The sequence below is a fragment of the Dendropsophus ebraccatus genome, chromosome 6 (genome assembly GCF_027789765.1).
Source record: "Dendropsophus ebraccatus isolate aDenEbr1 chromosome 6, aDenEbr1.pat, whole genome shotgun sequence".
Lineage (NCBI taxonomy): Eukaryota > Metazoa > Chordata > Amphibia > Anura > Hylidae > Dendropsophus > Dendropsophus ebraccatus.
Window position 1 is genome coordinate 95,275,013 of NC_091459.1, and position 20,051 is coordinate 95,295,063.

Consider the following 20,051-nt stretch of genomic DNA (forward strand, 5'->3'; position numbering starts at 1 on the left):
AATCCAATTTAAGACCGGCATACGAGAATGTTTCCCTTTCTCCCTACCAAGCTGGCAGGACTGTTGGATAGATCAGAAGGCTTGTTACAAAATATCCATGAACCCAGAACCAGCCAAACAGAATGGTGTATTACAGGTGGCAGCACAGGGAGTTTTTTTTTTTCACTTACCCACACATAGGGCCTAAAGGAGTCCTGGCTAGACGATCCCTTTAAGGACAACAAAATTCTACACATAATAAATAAAGAAAAATGTTTATAAATAAACTTTTTGTGAGCTATATTTACTTAAAAAATAAAAAAAAAATTATGGTGTGCCCCCATTAGATTATTTGCTCAGGGGCCTAAACCAGGTAAATGTCCTGGCACTTGTAACTGTCAAATGCATCGAGCCTTATTTCCAGTTCACACACTTCAGGAGCTATAACTGAAGATCAATTTGCATTTTCCACCCGGCTAAAAGAGAGGTAAGCTCATCAGTACATATTAATAAAGGAGCTCTGCTTTGCTATATAAAATTTAATCATTCTGATGATCAGGATAATGGTTGATTTACACCTGCTGAGGAATAGTTCAGATTACGCTGCCAGTCCTAGATAGGATCCATTTGAACTAATCATAGAACCTTCACCAAAATGACTCAATTTTATAGAGTAATGTAAGCTTCTCTAGTTTAATCGTGTGCATATCAATAATAGGCAGGTAAGTTTTAGGTGTTTTGCGAAAGAAATTAAGCATTGAAATGTATCTGATAATTTAACAGAATACAGAATATACTGTGTAGATATAGATATAGATATGTGTAATATTCTCTGTTATTTTAAAAGGACTGTAATGATGAGAGATAATACGGTAATGAAGAAGGATTAAATGTGTCTTCTGATGTGTAATATAGAAAAAGAAAATGATGGTTTTATTTACTTGGGTCCAAAGCCTAGGGAGGCTCTGGTTTTGAACAATAACCCTCACAAGATGCTATAGACATTGTTATAAGTTGATCCCCAGATCACTGTCACAAGAATTTATAGAATATTTAGAAGGATACCCTCAACACTCACCATTGAACAGCAAACAGTTTATTCACACATGAGATAAGTATGTACAGGCTCCGCACAAAGACAGGACGCATTACAGCTAGAGTGGCTGGAAGCTAAGGAAGGATTCTCTAGCCAAAACAAATCCTGTCTTTGTGCGGAAACTGTACATATTTATCTCACGTGTGAAAAAAACGTTTGTAGTTCACTGGTCAGTGCACCGCAGGACATAGAAAGCAGACACCTTTGTCTATACTGTCACAAGACTAGTTACCGGCTAGCAGTTCACAGGTGTGTTCACAGGTGTGTAAGGACACAAGCAATGAAGCTACTATGAAGCAGGGAAGGCGACTGCTATAGGGCCCCTGCAGGAAGGGGGCCTGAGAAAGCCTACTCTGCCTTCATGGTCAGTATTCTACTGCCTTCATGGTAGGTATGCTACTGACAGCTGACCACTGCGCCCCCCCCCCCCCCCAGGGGCCCAGAGAGGGAGTGGGACCCGACACTGTACTGTTCAGCCTCCTCACTGTAGTGCAGGGTGAGTGGGCTGAACATTAAAAGAAGAGGAACAGAGGGCAGGGCCTTCCAGGTCCTGCATGCACAGAAGGAGAGGCATGAAGGACCTTATCACATGACCCAAAGGTCCTCAATACTTTTGTGTACAGATCAGCCAGCTGCCACAGTACAGGAGGAGGAGGTGGAAGCCTGGGAGCTGTAAGTGCTGTGTGTGTCTGTGAGTGTGTGTAGCTATGGGTATATATGTATATATACCCATAGTGAGAAGTGCGTTTCAGCACTTCTCGCGCCTTGTTCACAGCTATGCATGATAAATGTTACCCCCCATTGCCATTTATAGGGTAGTTTCATACATCACGTATTCAACATACAATTAAAAACCACATAACACATGTTAAAAAGACACACACAAGCTTGATAGCTACCAGTTAACCCTATGAGTATTAGGCACAGAATACAAGGAGAAATTGCATGCTGCCAATAGTTTATATATTAGGATTCAAAATCGAGAAACATCATATCATATTTAGTGTATATATAGATGTTACTCATACATATAATTGTAAATTGAAAAAACGCATGGGCATTCAGTATACCAAGATATCATCTTTATGTATAATCAAGAATTGAAAAAATGAAAAAACGCATGGACAGAGAGATAAAAAATATATAAATCCCTATTTATAACTATTAATATGTTAATATCAAATCATGTTTCGAATTTAATCCCTCTGGGGCTCCCAACCTAAAGATCCAAAACGATTCTCTGTTCAACAGTTTGCGGCGCAATGAGCCTCCTCTTTTCAGTGGATAGATTTTTTCTATACCCATAATTTTCAGGGATTGTACATTTCCTGCATGGTATTTCCTGAAATGTCTAGTTTGGGATGAAACGTTCACCACCTCACTCCTGCAATCAGATATATGTTTTCTGATCCTTATTTTGAGGCTGTGGACGTACAACCCACATACTGTATGTTACAGATGGTACACATAGCCACATAAATAACATAAGTTGTATTACAATTAATATAACTGTGGATTTTAAATGTGTTACCATTGGCACATGACACAATTTCTATAGTAATCGCAACATGTGTAGACATCGCTGATGGCCACAATTATAAGAACCTTTCACATTTAGCCAAGTTTGTTCTTTAGTTCTGTCTCTGACATATAGTGAAGGAGATAAAGATGTTCCTATAGTAGGTGCCTTCTCGATACTTCTCTTACTCCTTCCTTTTTCATCGCATGTAATGTATTGTCCTGCCATAACAGGAGTAAATGTTTTTTTATAATTTGGCTTATTTTAGAAAATTGTTTTCTGTATGTAGTCACAAATACTACCTGTTTGTCTTTATCTGTCTTACTTTCTGCATTTCTATGTTCTGTTCTATTGGCTCTCTTCTCCTTTAACAGTTCCTTTCTGCTTATCTGTGACGCTCTATGTGCTGCTTGATCCAATGTATCCTGTGAAAAAGCTCTCTCTTAACCTCTCTGTAATTTTTCTAATTCCGAAGTATATGTTTCTTGTTTGCTACAATTCCTTTTTAATCTTAGTCATTCGCCATATGGTATATTTTGGATGACGTGTGGTGGGTGACATGATGTAGCCATTAATATAGTGTTGCCAGCACATTCTTTTCTATATGGAAAAATCTGAATAAAATTGTTATTTGTGTTATTTGTGTTATACGTACATCCAAGAAAGAAACTTCATTGCCTCCAAAATATGCTGTAAATTTCAAACAAAATGCTAGTCGATGACCCAGTAATCCCTACATACAATTCCTTACCAAAAGTCAATAAGGGGGTGTTCCCTCCCCCCATGAGACCCATAGTAGCCGGGATCGGCTCTTTAGGAGAAAGACTTGGATCTTTGCTGGATCATTATCTCCAACCATTAGTGTCAATTACTCCCTCTCATGTAAGAGATACAAAACATGTCTTAAACATCATGAACAATTTTGGTTGGTGTGAAGGTTAGAAATTAGCCACAATGGACGTGGTAGCTTTGTACCCTTCCATTCCTAAAGGAGTGACTATATCATTCTAGGAACATTACCTGATAAAATTTTGCACATACTCAGCAACAGAAATAGTTTTTATTATTATGGCTACGGATTTTTTGTAAAGTCATAATTATTTTATTTTTAATGATAAATACTTTTGCAGATACAAGGGGTGAGTATGGGGGCCAAATTTTCACCATCTTCAGATAAGCAGAGAGGAACTGTTAAAGGAGAAGAGAGCCAATAGAACAGAACATAGAAATGCAGAAAGTAAGACAGAAAAAGACAAACCGGTAGTATTTGTGACTACATACAGTAAATAATTTTCTAAAATTAGCCAAATTATAAAAAAAACATTTACTCCTGTTATGGCAGGACGATACATTAAATGCGATGACAAAGGAAGGAGTAAGAGTAGTATCGAGAAGAGCACCTACTATAGGAACACATACGTCCACCAGCCTCAAAATAAGGATCAGAAAACATATATCTGATTGCAGGAGTGAGGTGGTGAACGTTTCATCCCAAACTAGACATTTCAGGGAAACCCATGCAGGAAATGTACAATCCCTGAAAATTATGGGTATAGAAAAAATCTATCCACCGAAAAGAGGAGGCTCATTGCGTCGCAAACTGTTGAACAGAGAATCGTTTTGGATCTTTAGGTTGGGAACAAGAGCCCCAGAGGGATTAAATTCGAAACATGATTTGATATTAACATATTAATATGAAGAAGCCCTTCATTTAAGTTATGGGGGCCGTATTATGGTTCACCGGCACAGATCCCAGGCTCAACACAAATCCATAACAGGTACTTATGGGGCCATTGTGTGTATGAGGCCATAGAAATTAATGGGTCCACATCTTTCTGCAATTACAGATACATTTAGTGGATGTGTGAAAGGGTCCTAAAAGATGGAATGGTAAAATTAAAAAAAAAAACTGCTTATTATTTGCTTCTTCTGTTAGCAAAACAGTGTTTTTAATGTTGGTTATTATACACAATTTAATTGAGGGTTAGTCACATGATAATTCATTTTTTATAACTTGGTATAATGAGACCTACCATACACAAAGATTGTAATTAATTTTTAAATAAGGTAACTGTTTTCCCCTGCACAAGAATTTGTGTGATAGGGTTCTGATTCAGACCTTCAGCACTGGATTTGCTGTAAATTAATCTGCCAATCTGAGCATGTAAGATACATGCATGCTAAGCCCTGATGTGAATTGAAAATAAAATAACCACGCTTGACAGATATAATAGTTTAAGTGATTTCAAATTAACAACATCCCACTGACCGCAAGTGAAGAATGGGTTCATTCTCCTGCAATGAAATATGCTCTAGGGACTCATTATACAGAGTGGAGTAGTGAAACCAGAGTAAAATAATTGATGTTGAGCAAGAAAAATGACAGCGATTTAATGATTTAAAAACTCTTCCCTAAAGATTTCATAAGAAGTTAAATTATTTTCTGCTTTTCAATCAAGATGTTCTGAAGATTACAATGAAGAAAATATCCAGTTGTCAAGAGTAAAACCTGATCACTGTCACAGGAGAAGTGACTGGGGTAAGTAGCTAGTTTAAAAACACTCCATAGTGACACAAGGCCAGTTTTGAAGTTTTGAACTCCATAAGGATGATGACAGTGCAGTACATAGGTATAGTAACTTAAAGGAGTTATCCAGGCTTAGAAAAACACTGTCTCATTTTTCCAGAAACAGCACCACCCTTGTCCTCAGTTTGGGTGTGATATTGCCGCTCAGCTCCAGTGAAAGGAGTTGAACTGCAGACTGGGGACATGTATGGCACTGTATTTACCATGTGGTTCCCCGCTACCTGACGACCAGCAAATCAGTGGCTGCGGCGAGACAGTGCACTGATTGGCTGAGCGGGACGTCAAGGATCCGGAGCACAGATGGGTAAAATAATTCACCTGTCAGCTGTGACAGTATGAATAATCCACTATTAGTATGAAAACCCATTCAAACTGACCGTACCGGGAATTGCAGCTGATTTTGCTGTAGACTCGCAGCATGAAACCCGTTGCGATTTCAGTACGTGTAAAACTAGCCTTAAAGGGAACCTGTCACAGGCTCCCGGCCCCCTGCTGGAGCACCCTATACTCACCTGATCCCGCCGGGTCCCACTTCCTGAGTCGGTCGGGTGACTGAGATATCAGCGCCCGAAGCCCGGCGCGCTCGCTCCTCAGATGAGTCCAACGCTCACCCGTCATTCTCTATGAGCGTTGGACTCATCTGAGGAGCGCGCGCCGGGCTTCAGGCGCTGATATCTCAGTCACCCGACCAGCTCAGGAAGCGGGACCCCGTGGAATCAGGTGAGTATAGGGTGCTCCAGCGGGGGGTCGGGAGCCTGTCACCCTGGCAACGGGGGTTACAGGTCCTCTTTAAAGTAAATATCAATTTACATTTCAAACTGACAACATTTAGCAGTTAAGTGAAGGAGGCATATGGTATCTTTTATATTTCTGTCTGTGCTTCTATATTGTAGAAAAATGGGTTTATGGTCTGGTACAAAGAATCAGAGGCTTCAGATCTGCTTATGACTTCTTATTGCTTTTTAAAGAAAAACTCCAGTGTTGTGTCAAAAAAACAAAAAGCCTAGTGAAGAAGGGATCTTGTGTACCTTTTCTTTCGTATCCTTTTGAGCCTGGAATTGTGGCTCTCCAACACACACATTGCCCATTTTCACCATCTTCTATTCTCCCTTCACTTTCTGTCTGAGCTGCAGGCCCGTGCTGCTCAGATATTGTATGTCCCAGCGCCCTCTTTTTCTGTTCACAGACCATCATGCCCACTCTATCGAAGGAGGAGGGAGTTGTTGTCCTGATGGAGAAATGCAGGGGGTTACTATCCCAAAGAAGACACTCCTACATTTGTGAAGTGACCCCAAAGCTTCACAACATAAAATGGTGCCCATAAAAAGACTGCGGCATATGACCATTGATCATTTTAAATAGAACTACACAAATTCCGAAGGCAAAAGAGAGGGCCGAAAGTACAGTAAGAATGCTGTGTCTGTGATAACTGTTTTTTTTATTATGAAGTTATATTATAAGAGTGCAGCATTTGATTAGTGTTGGCTGCTGAAGTTGCATGCAAACCTAGGGAGTACTGGAAAACATGGATACAGCCTATGGCTAAGGGCTATTTTACATGGGCTGACTGGAGACAGAGAACAAGCACCAGTCTCATGGATCAGTGTTAGTTTGCTCATCAGTAGTACGGCTGGGCACTGCTTGCTACTTAATCACTGGCACTTATATTCAATAGATGAGGCTGCTGACAAATAAACAAAAAATTGTAGTTACAAATTCAATAGTCGTACATAGAATGACAGAGAACCACCGTTTCTATGCCTGGTTAAAACTGTGTGTTAATGCATACGTTTTTTGCTAGAGTTACTGCAACAGCCATTGAAATGAATTTTCCAATAGGCTGAATATAATTGACACATCAATTATTTCCAGTGCCGTAGCAAACAACTCCACTGTGTGAACAACGCCTGTTGTTTAAATTGCCTTCAATGCAACAAATTTCTTCATGGCAACAACGGCCATTTTTTTAATTTAAAACAACATCTGTTCTTGCCATAAAAATGTACATTGTTTGTAGAGATGAGCGAACTTGCCGTATTTCTGGTTCGTATGAACCAGAAATCTCGGCGTCTGATTCCCTCTGTCTGCTCGCTCTGTGCAGCGGGTGGATACAGCATAAGGAACGCCTGGAAAACTGGGATATAGCCATTGGGACAGAGCGAGCAGACAGCGGGAATCAGACGCCGCAATTTCTGGTTCATACGAATCAGAAAACCGGCAAGCTCGCTCATCTCTAATTGTTTGAACATAGCCTTAAATTGCATTTATGTATTCTTAAAAGTGCATCAATAAGCCATAGCATTAAACCATTGACAGGTCTATAGAAACACTTACAGACACCTGTAAAGGAATTAAGTATATTAGGCAGCAAGTTGACAATGAGTTCATAAAGATGATTTATTGTATGCAGGGCAACCTGTGAACCAGCACCATAGTCCACGCCCACCAACACCTATTGATGCCCACTGGTAGTAAAGGCACGATCCTGCATAAAAGATTGTCATCATACTACAAGAAAAAGACTACATGGCCCATATAGCCTTCACGCCTATACTTATTATCCTTCTTATTACTACAAAAAAAGACTACATGGCCCATATAGTCGACACACCTACACTTATACTATGTCCTTTTTATTTGGGGCAGACAAGACTGAAAATGTGTTCTTTTTCTGATTACAGTCATTGGAGCAATCTTATTGAGTAATCCAAGTGGCATGATGTAGATTTACACGCTTCCCAACCCTTTCTCTAGGCTGCACCTGTTTCCATGCATTTGTGGCGTGGCAACGCTGAATGCTGGGAAAGGGATCCAGGCTGACCTTGGAGATTGCCAAGAAATCCAAGAAGGACAGAGGTTTCAGCTGGGGGATGGCTGGGGAAGAATCAGTGGTCCATGTCAGAAGGGATACAATGTGACTGGTGAGTGAGCACTGTGACTTTCCAGCATTGTTGGAACTTTGTGGATTGCTCTGGATGGGACCTAATGGACTAGCCTTCACTGCCTAATATGATAACTACTACATATTAACTACTATTGAAAAAACTGATAAAAATCTAGTGCTGACTATAAAAAGTGCCAACACAATGCATTGAAGCTTGCTCAACATTAGGCTTAGACTATGTAAAAACATGGCCGTGTTTCATAACAAAGGCCGTATTTGCACAAACAACGGCCGTTATTTGAAAAAAATTACTGCCGTGTTTTTTTTACGTAATGTGAACATAGCCTTAGGGTGCATACCAGGTGTGGACAGGCATCTGTGAGCACAACTAGCATATAATCAGAACTTGACCATGGAGAAATAGAAGAAAGCAGCCTGGTCTGAGGAAATCATGTTTTTTTTGTATATATATTTTGTATATCATGTAGATCTGCGTGTCACTTACCATGGGAAGAGCTGGCACCAAGGTGCACTATAGAAGAAGGCTGTTTGCTAAAGATTTTAGGGGTACTAAGTCCTTCTAATCTAATGGACTAGGCACCTGTGCTATGAAATGGAAACCAAAACTTTTGAGATGTCCCACACATATGTCAAGTTTTGACTGTTCGGGGTCTGTTCAGATACTGACCTACAAAACACTGAACTTTAGGAAGGCAAAGTTTGATTAGCTTAGAAATTACCTCATGTACTGAGATGAGAATACAGACACCAAATTGGATATTTTTATGATCACCTTAAAGAGCGCGTTAGGGAATGAAAATATTTTTCAGAAATGTCTCTTGGTTTCTTTATGCTTCCTGCGCTATAACAACCATACAGGAACTGCCCACTTAGCCAGTCACTAGTTGCAGCAGTTAAATGGGTTATCCAGCACTACAAAAGCATGGCCACAACCTTACAGAGACAGCATCACTCTTGCCTCCAGTTCAGGTGCGGTTTGCAATTAAGCTCCATTCACTTCAATGATACTGAGTTACAAAACCCCACCCAAGCTGGAGACATGAGAGGGGCTGTCTCTGGAAGAGAGTGACATGTTTTTGTAGCATTGGATAACCCCTTTAATAAATTGGGGATTTGCAAAGTAAAGTATTCATTTTTGCAGATGTTACTTAACCCCTTCGGGACCAGGCTAATTTTCGTTTTTTCCTCCTTGTGCTTAAAGGCCATAGCACTTGCATTTTTACACCTACAGACCCACATGAGCCCTTATTTTTTGCGTCACTAATTGTACTTTGCAATGACAGGCTGAACTTTTGCATAAAATATGCTGCAAAACCAGAAAAAAATTATATGCGCATTGAAATAGAAAAAAAAAAAAACACAATTTTTTTCTTTGGGGGGATTGTGTTTTTGTGTGTCCTATCGAAAAACTGACATGTTATATATGTTCCTCAAGTCATTACGATTAAAATGATATGTAACATGTATGACTTTTCTTTTATCTGATGGCCTGTAAAAAATTCAAACCATTGTTAACAAATATACGTTCCTTAAAATCGCTCCATTCCCAGGCTTATAGCGCTTTTATCCTTTGGTCTATGGGGCTATGTAAGGTTTCATTTTGCGCCATGATATGTTCTTTCTATCGATACCTTGATTGCACATATACGACTTTGATCGCTTTTTATTACTTTTTTTCTGGATTTAATGGGACCAAAAATGCGCAATTTTGCACTTTGGGATATTTTTGTACGCTGTTTACCGTGCGAGATCAGGAATGTGATTAATTAATAGTTCGGGCGATTACGCACGCGGCGATAGCAAACATGTTTATTTATTTATTTTCTTTTATTTATAACCTGGGAAAAGGGGGGTGATTCAGACTTTTATTAGGGGAGGGGGCTTTTTATTGACAACACTTTATTTTATTTTTTTACACATATACTAGAAGCCCCCCTGGGGGACTTCTAGTATATACACTTTGATCTCTCATTGAGATCTTTGCTGGATAGTTATACAGCAAAGATCAATGAGATAGGCACTTGTTTGCTTTCGGCTGCTGCAGCAGAAAAAAAACGAGTGCCGAGGCGGGGACGGCGCCATCTTGGAGCGGTCCCCGGCCGGCTTCAGTAATGGAAATAGCTCCTCTGGGACAACGTCCCGGAGGAGCGATCTCCTCCACTAGACACCAGGGAACGGCTGAATCCGGTAATCGGAGGCAGCTGTCATCTTTGACAGCTGCCTCCGATTATTTAATTAGCGGGCACGGCGATCGGACTGTGCCCGCTAATAGCCGCGATCCCGGGCTACATGCGGCATCCGGGATCGCGGCGGTTCAGAGCGGGGTCGCCGCGCAGCCCCGCTCTGAACGCCCGCACCTGTACGAGGATGTACAGTTACGGCTACAGTAAGGCTATGATTTAAAAATATTTCAACACGTTTATTAGCATGATTTAAAATCTACAGAAAATATACATATAGTGCAAGAATAATCCAGTAGAAAAAAGCAACTCATTGCCACAGTACTTAATAAATCATATTAGTATGTATCCATAGTAGTAAGCATGAATATCACTATTAGCACACATGTAGTATACCCACATGGCCTCCCAGGCATTCTAGGCATAAATATACCTGACCTATATTGGTTCTAAGCCTTAATCAGAACACATGCTTACCCATGGCAATGATGTCGCTAACCCCGACGTACGTTTCGTGTACTTCCGTTTTCTCAAGGGGCTTCATGCTTACCACTATGGATACATACTCATATGATTTATTAAGTACTGTGGCAAGGAGTTGCTTTTTTCTACTGGATTATTCTTGCACTATATGCATATTTTTTGTAGATTTTAAATCATGCTAATAAACGTGTTGAAATATTTTTTAAATCATAGCCTTGTTGTGTGTAAATGCTCTCCAAAAGTGTAAAGGATAAATGTTACAGCTTTCATTACTTATTTTATATCACATCTCATTGTGCTTGTTCTGGAAAAAAGTTGTTTTTATCACCTGTGTATTGGTATATGTGGGCGGGGCCTCGTGGCTTATGTGCCAGATCGCTCCGCCCCTAGCACCACTTAGCTCCGCCCCATCTGTGATGTCATCGCCACATAGACCCTGCCCCCTCCACACCCATTGGTGTGGGACAATCTAGGGGACTGGGGCCTCGAGCTTAAGGCTGGCCCTTCCAATGGCTGCTGAGGGGACGGGGCCTATGCGGCAATGACGTCACAGATGGGAGCGGGGCTAAGTGGTGATAGGGAAGGAGCGATGTGGCACATAAGCTGTGAGGCCACGCCCACATATACCAATCCACAAGTGATAAAAATGACTTTTTACCAGAACAAGCACCATGAGGTGTGATATAAAATAAGTAATGAAAGCTGTAACATTTACCCTTTACACCTGTGGAGAGCAGTTAAAATGCAAATTGGGAGTGACAGTGTCACTTTAACATAGTAAAGTAACTAACACAATAAAGGATATACAGTAGTCACTCATTATACGATATTAATTGATTCCAGGGCGACCATTGTATGTTAAAACCATTGTAGGTTGAAACCAAAACTTTGTAATTGGTAATAGTTTCTGAAGCCCCCCAAAATGTCTTCTCAGAATGAGAAAAAATTAAGACTTAAAGAATAATAAGCAGATAACTGATATGGATAAAGCAAGAATTGTAAATTGCTGTGGAATCTGTTGGCGCTATTTAAATAAATATAATTATTTATTGTATTGTTCTAAACAACAGTCAGATAGAGCTACTGGAGACTATAAATTACTTCCTATGTAAAGGGCCGGAGCATTTTCAGGGTCCTGAACAAATCACACAGGGTCTCAGAAAAATAAAATGAAGCTGCTCTCACCTGGTGCCCAAGAAAGCAACTCATCCTGGCACAGGTTAAGAACAGTACAAACATGTAGTATCACACTATACTGTAGAGAGGATAAGATACTAGACAGCCAATCAGTGCATGTTCTTCAATAATACTGGGTGTTTTACCAGTAAAATTGCCACTTGTGTTGGTTGATCATCTAGTTATTTACATGTGCCGCAGATCCTGACCGCCTATAGCATTGTATTTTGAGTCTGGTATCAAGTTACAATGGTCTAAAAAAACATTGTATGTTGAAAATATTGTATCTTGAGGACATTGTAAGTTGAGGGACCACTGTAGGCGGCAAGCGGCAGGCGGCAAGCAAGGTCGGTCAAAGATACTAAATAGGAGTCAGGAGAAACCAGAAAACAGAACACACAAGCAGGCAGAGACTAAGTCAATAACCGGCGAGGCACAGGCAGAAACAGCTTACTTAAATAGGAGACCAGGAACCAAGTACAGAAGATGATAGGAGGGACCAGCTGTCAATCACTGAGGCAAGGCAGGTTAACTGTTACATGACCAGAGGAAACTTAGCATCACAGACACGGGTGGGGCAGGGAAAACAATTAGCAGACCAGAAGAAATAAGACACAGTTCAGACAGGGCAAAAACAAGGCAAACAAAACACAGAATAAATGGAAGATTATGGCCAAAATCGCAGTCTCGGTCGTACCTTACGCACCGAGGACTGCACCAAAGTTGCATTCATGACAACACTGGTATTATACACAGAGGACCTTATTAATGAAAGTGGTTTAGTAAAAAAGTGGATCTGTTCCATTCAGCAAAACAATTTCATACAGAAGCACAGTTTTTCCCCGATTTATACAGGGAAGAAAATCATAGCATCATAGCTGACTTTTGTCCACTACACTATGGGGGAGAATTATCAAACTGGTGTAAAGAAGATTTGTCTTAGTTGGCCCTAGCAACCAATCAGATTCCACCTTTCATTTTCCAAAGAGTCTGTGAGGAATGAAAGGTAGAATCTGATTGGTTGCTAGGGCCAACTAAGACAATTCTACTTCACACCTGTTTGATAACTCTCCCCCTTTGTGTACAATGCATTTAAATAATACTAAGCGCACACTGAGTACATTGGATAACTCACCACATGGGCTGTAGACATATAAAAATGCTAAGATAATAATATCAATATCTTGACTTTCATTTAATGATTCGGGACACCAAGGACATCAATATAAGAGATTTTAATGTGTACAAAGGTCTATTAGGAGTGATTTTATATATGGCACCTGAAGACGTTGGTACATAACTGGTAACACACGAATAAAAAGAAGAGTTGACACGTTTATTGGCATCCAAAGGACACAAATCGTATGAAATTTGCAAAGCCTGGGGGCCAGGAAGAGTCTGGGAGCATGAGGCCCTTGGCCTCCCCACCCTTTGTCATCATAGGAGCTATGTGGTTTGCATTCATTGGAGGTATGCTACTGGTTTAATCTATTGCATGCTAAGTTTTGATATTTGTTATCTTTTAAAAGGCAAACTTTTGATTATAGACATCCACAATGTATCCAAAATGGTTTCCCTGCCATTGTGTTGCACGTGATGGAAAGCCATTGTGTAATTCAGTCTTAACCATTGTATCTTTTTTTTTTTTTAATCTTATTTTACTGCGGCAGTCAGAAGGTATTTTGAAAAGGCAGAAGATCAATAAATGACCGAAGTGCATTACAAGTATGCTCAGGGTATAGCTGGAAACACATAGCTTCATATTCTGTGCAGTGGCCATGCTTGGCTACTGCAGCTTAGCTCCCTTTCACTTCTGTGCAGGTAGGTCATCAATACATTTAAATCAGGAGCACTTTACAATTTCAAGAGTATATGTACAGAGAGAAATAGGACATTACAGAATTGCCTTAAAGAAGAGGGAGGGCCCTACCCTCAAGAGCTTACAATCTATTTCAGATTTATGGCATTTACAAATATACAAGACATTAACAAACAAAAAACAGAAAACTCTGAATAAGCTGTTATTTGGGTACATTTGATTTCTGAGGCAACAATTATATATGTAATGTTTCTGTCAGCAATCGTCTTAATCATGCCTCAATGGAATATGCTTTCCAGACCATTTTTTCCTGTAGCTTAAGAAGGCGGCAGCAGACTATCAATCAGTACAATGTATAGAGGTCAGTACACTATGTGCTGAAAGGTAGACAGACCTTTCACTTGTAAGTGCTTTCCTGGCATATTTTACAGTCATATTCCTGAGATAACCATTTCAATGTCAGAATAACAAAGGGAGAAATATAGTAAAAGTTCACAGCGATTAAGAAGAGCACATCGGAACACTTTGCAGGATTTGACGCCTACAAGTTAAATCTCTTTTGAAAATTATCAGTGATTATTTTTAGTTTTCTATTATTTTTAAAGATTAATTCATGTAAGAAAAGTCTCCTGCAAGATTTTTTCATAGTAGAATGTATAGCTTATATAGGCAGTAAAATATGAATGATATATAAGGCCTTATGGAGACACTTATGGAGTGTCACCATATGGTGCTTCTGCTAAACATGGTATTTTCTAAAAGCAATACTATGGCACGAAAGAACATGCTATATTCTCATCCAATGTCACAATGAGACAGAAGTTTGTGGGGTGATCCATAAAACACTGATACTATACTATGCACGGGGCCTTAGTTTATCCACCCAGTGGCTGAATGAACTACTGGACAAACAAAAATTCCAATTTTTCTGAACCAGAAAAATGGGAAAGTAATGCTATAAATTTGGCTACAGGATCTGTTTTTACTAGTTATGATACAGCCTATAGCATCCATCTTCTCCAAGCACTAGGAGTCAAATGCAGAGTGTTACTCACTGTAATTTTACTCGTCTCGAGTTTTAACAACTGTTCTTATCTTGAACTTATCGCAATTTCACCCAATGTAATATATATATATATATATATATATATATATATATATATATTAGCAATACATTCTACAATATGTCTCTCATTTACTGTCTTTGTTCTTGAAATTTTCAGAATGCCAGGGACAAGATTGGCGTCTTTAATTATATTTTCCATTTTCTCTTATTTTCACAGGAGTAAAAGAAACAGCAGGAGGAGATGTACATGTGTGCATGAAAAGCATTGTAGATCGGTGGTTACACATATCATTAAACAAAGTGTAAAATGATTATTTACCTGCATTGTAGGCATGATATATGATATACAGTAAATTCCCTCAGTATAATTTTCCTTTTTTGTACTGGCTTCATAAACATGTTATTTATTTCTCACAATGTCCAGGGGTACTGCATGCATACATGATGGTTTATACACAAGTGAGGCCAGCGGAGAATACTAGGGAATATTTAAAGGGATATTCCAACATCAGGTAAAAGGTATAAAATGCAGCATAATGTATTGCCCACCTGCCAGTTCTGAAATCATCAAAACTCTATTCCTTTTGTTGGTATGTTATCCTCTTCCCTATCATGTTCTTGCAATACTTTCTCAGAATGTCCTTGCAATACTTTCCAAGAATGCATTAAATTCCCTTAGCTCTTCATCACACCTCTTTCACCCTGCCTACTCCTCTTCCACAGCATTCTTGTCAGGTCCCTGCCAGAGATGCACCAGCACATTGCTTAAAACAGTAACACATAGTACTTGCTGTTTTCATCCCCTGTCTGCTTCCCTGTAGTGACATTGTAGTATTCCACATGCCCATTTATTTTTATCACAATAGGAGAAAATGTTCAGCTCACCACACCTGCAGACAATCCACCCGTCTGGTGCATGGCAGTGCAAGCTTCACCAGGAACCATATGATAGAGGCCAGCAAACCAGGATTCCATCCATTTACAATAATTTATTATGTTTTCACATAAATACAGATTTAACAGTTCAGCTGACGTGTTTCGGCCATGCAGCCTTATTCATACGACCGAAACGCGTCAACTGAACTGTATGTGAAGACCTAATAAATTATTGTATATGGATGGAATCCTGGTTTGCTGGCATTTATTTCTATCAGGTATGGTGCTGAATCGCAAGACATGGAAGATGTGTAAACCAAGCCTAAAGAGAACATTTTGGGTACCTGCACACATGATAGAAATGCTACAGATTTAAAATGTTTAGGGGATTTGTATAGCAGCTAAAAATAAATATTGACAGAAAAACATATATTAACATACTCATATCTGAAGATGAGCCATTCACATATATTGGAAGCCACAGAAATACTAATTGCCAGCAGCTTACTTGTCTGTCAGCCTCTCAGTGGAATGCAGGCTGCCATTAACTAAAGCATATGTTATACCTAATGAGCAACAAGCAGACACTGTTGTAAAACAGCCGGCGTCGGCTGACAGGGAAACCACAAAGTTCTGCATGTCTTCTTTATTATTCATTCATAAAGGGAGTGTGGGAAACAATATCCCCCCATGAGCTACATTGAAGGCATCTCTCTAGTCAACCAGTATCCTGTTCTTTATTGATGGATACAACTATAACTGGCCATGTAAACTAATTGTGTACAAGTACAGGATGAGGATAACCATCTACTAGCTGCAGCTAGGGGGGAGAGGACCCTAGTCTGTATTAGGATGGACCTTCTTGAGAGTGCAAGCTGTACAAGCCACGGGGCAGTGGGGACATCTACACTAAGTCTCTTACCTATGTCAAAGTGAATTGGATATTTCTCTGCATTCTTTAGGCCAGGTTTACACAACGTATGACACTGGCTGTTCTGTCACCCGGCCGTATCACAGAATGGCCAGTGTTAGTGAATTTCATCCCGGCTGGTACTGGGAGAACATCTGTGTGTGCCCGCATCCCAATTCACCATAGCACACAATAGAGAGTGTAGCCGGAGCTGCACTCTCCATTGTGTAAACTGACATGTCTGTGCGGCCACTATTCAATGAAAAGTGGCCACACAAAACTGATATGTCAGTTTTCCATGCAGCCAGTTGGAATTCCGAACGGAGTGTATACTATGGGGGAGATTTATCAAACTGGTGTAAAGAAGAATTGTCTTAGTTGCCCCTAGCAACCAATCAGATTCCACCTTTCATTTTTCAAAGAATCTGTGAGGAATGAAAGGTGGAATCTGATTGGTTGCTAGGGGCAACTAAGACAACTCTTCTTTACACCAGTTTGATAATTCTCCCCTTATGTGTATACACTGCGGCAGGGATTCCATTCATTCAAATACAATGTATCTTTTGTGTTAACCATGGCCATTGTTGCAAATTGCAACAATGGATGTGATTTATGTAAAAGATACATTGTGTGAGCATAGCCTTAGGGGGCACTGGTATTAAATCACATAGGATTGGTCAAGATATGCACAATGTTACTGTAAAAGTTGGACCTTTTGTCCTTCCCGCCCTAGGACAATTTTCTTATAAATAAAAAGAGCTTGCACACCAATAATAATACAACGCCATAATACACCAATCTGTGTGTGTGTTTCTCTCTCCCCAGCTGGCCCCGCCATCAAGGGGGAATTCATGTTAACTTTAATTTCATTCTCACAGACAACTAAGTCTAGACATTGTGGTCAGAAAGCCTACCTAAATTTGCAGCAACACCTGATTTCTTTAATTCTTGCTTATTTGCACCCTTGAATGCTTAAGATATTCTTTTTAATAAAAGATAAAAAATAACCTAAATAAACAGAAACTAAGCCATTGATTTTAAATTGTAAAAAGGTTAAAATTATAGCTACTAAATCGACCACGTAACCAATGAACCCCTTCTGGAACACGCTAATTTTCGTTTTTGCGTCTCAGTTTTTACTCTGTGTGTCCTATAGAAAAACCGACATGTTATTCATGTTCCTCAAGTCAGTACAATTAAAACGATATGCAACTTGCATAACTTTTATTTTATTTGATGGCTTGTAAAAAATTCTAACCATTGTTAACAAATATATGTTCCTTAATATTGCTCTATTCCATGGCTTATAAGGCTTTTATCCCTTGGTCTATGGGGCTGTGTGAGGTGTCATTTTTTGCCCCATGATGTGCACTTTCTATTGGTACCTTAATTGCGCATATGTGACTTTTTGATCGCTTTTTATTACAATTTTCCTGTATTTGATGCGACCAAAAAGGCGCAATTTTGCACTTTGGGATTTTTTGCGCTTTCTCCATTTACCGTACGAGATCAGGAATATGATAGATTAATATTTTTTGCGATTACGCTTGCGGCAATACCAAACATGTTTATTTATTTTTATTTATAACATGGGAAAAGGGGGGTGATTCAAACTTTTATTAGGGTAGGGGGGACTTTTAGTATATGCACACTGATCTCTCATTGAGATCTATGCTGTATAGTTATACAGCATAGATCGATGAGATCAGTGTTCTATTGCTTTTGGCTGCTGCAGCCAAAAGCAATAGAATCCGTAGCTGGTCAGCACCATTACGGTGCAGACCCGGGCCGGCACCAGACACGGAGATCGGTCCTCCGTGACAATGGCACGGGGGTGCGATCTCCCCACTAGACCACTAGGGAATGGCTGCAGTAAGTCTTCAAATGCAGCTATCAACTTTGACAGCTGCATCTGAAGACTTAATTAGCGGGCACGGCGATCGGACCGTGCCCACTAATAGCCGCAGTCACAGGCTACATGCTGCACCCGGGACCACGTTGGTTCAGAGCAGGGTCGCCGCACGGCCCTGCTCTGAACTCCCCCACCCGCGCGAGGACGTACAGTTACACCCTCGTGCAAAAAGGGGTTAAAATTGACAATTGGGTCAGTTTCAACACTTGCTAAGTCATTAAAATTTACCAGATAGGATAGGTTGACAAAACCATGACTAAGACTTGAGGCAACTATAGTGGGAGCCAATGAAGCACAAATAGTGCTAAAACTTCCTAGGAGTGTTCAAACTACCAAAATGTCACAAAAAGCACACCAATATCCCATTTTTGAATGTTTCAAGAAATGTAGAGTTCACTTGCTTGACTCAAGGTAAATGTACAAGATTCCACAAGACACTGGCTAAACATAACATGGGATTGCTGCAAGGCACAAAACACTGCTGACAAATAAGAACACAAGGATTCGCCTTGCAGCTGGGATAATATTCTTTGAAGTGATTAATCAAAGGTGGAACATTTTGGAAAACATGGATTATATCCTACATAAGGCGAACACCTCATTCCACAAGACCAGTGATTAAACATTCCACATCAAACCAGTGAATAAACATAATCTTGGTAATGCTATTGTCTAGGGCTTCTTTGCTTCCGCAGGACATTGTGACTTATAAGTTATGAAACCATTAATACTGCGATTAAAAATTGGTGGCATCAAGAGCAGTTGAATTATGCGGTAGAAAAAAAGAAGGTATAGATCTGAAACATTTAAACGTTACAAATTAGTGTAAAAAGAAAAAAAATCGGTGGAGGGGCAATTTTTTTTTGTGTGTTTAAAGACTATAGCAAAACTAAGCCTTAAAGGGGTTGGCCACTTTATAGCAAAATAGGTCAGTATACAGTATTAGTAACTGTACTCACTGTATATACTGACAGCAGCTCATTGTGTACCTCATAGAACTTAAATCAGACTGCTCTCCTCCAGGCTTGGCTGCCCTACTCTGTTTGGTTTCTGTCCATAAAATGGCGGACATGGAGGAGCATGTGACCAAGCCCCACCCCCTATGTCCTCCATAAACAAATACAGGCTAAGAGGTGGACACTGGGGGTGGGGCTTGGTCACATGCTCCTCCATATCAGCCATTTTATGGACAGGAACATCACAGAACAGGGCAGCACAGCCTGGAGGAGGGGAGTCTGATTTTTAGCTCTATGAGGTACACAGGAAGCTGCTGTCAGTACAGTAAGTACACCTACTAATACTGTATACTAAACAATTTTACTATAAAGTAACCAACCCCTTTAACCTTTCATCAGCTATGTAATTTGTTAATAATTCATAGAAGCTAAACTCACCATATCAATATCATAAGTCTATTTCAGAATTTGACAAGCAACTGAGCTTAAATCGGGAGAACTTATATCCCCAAACTGCTCTTACTCATGATAACTTTACATTTCAAATCAGGTATAATCATTCAAAAAGAGGTAAAATTGCTGTATCT

At 39.9% G+C, this 20,051-nt stretch overlaps 1 long non-coding RNA gene across 1 annotated transcript; it reads left to right on the forward strand.

Annotated features, from left to right (window-relative positions):
- Window positions 1-12,992: 12,992 nt before the first annotated feature.
- Window positions 12,993-15,089, forward strand: LOC138794947 (uncharacterized). Its single transcript, XR_011363539.1, has 3 exons — window positions 12,993-13,395; window positions 13,596-13,746; window positions 15,028-15,089. It is a non-coding gene; the product is annotated as an uncharacterized lncRNA (long non-coding RNA).
- The last annotated feature ends 4,962 nt before the right edge of the window (window positions 15,090-20,051 follow it).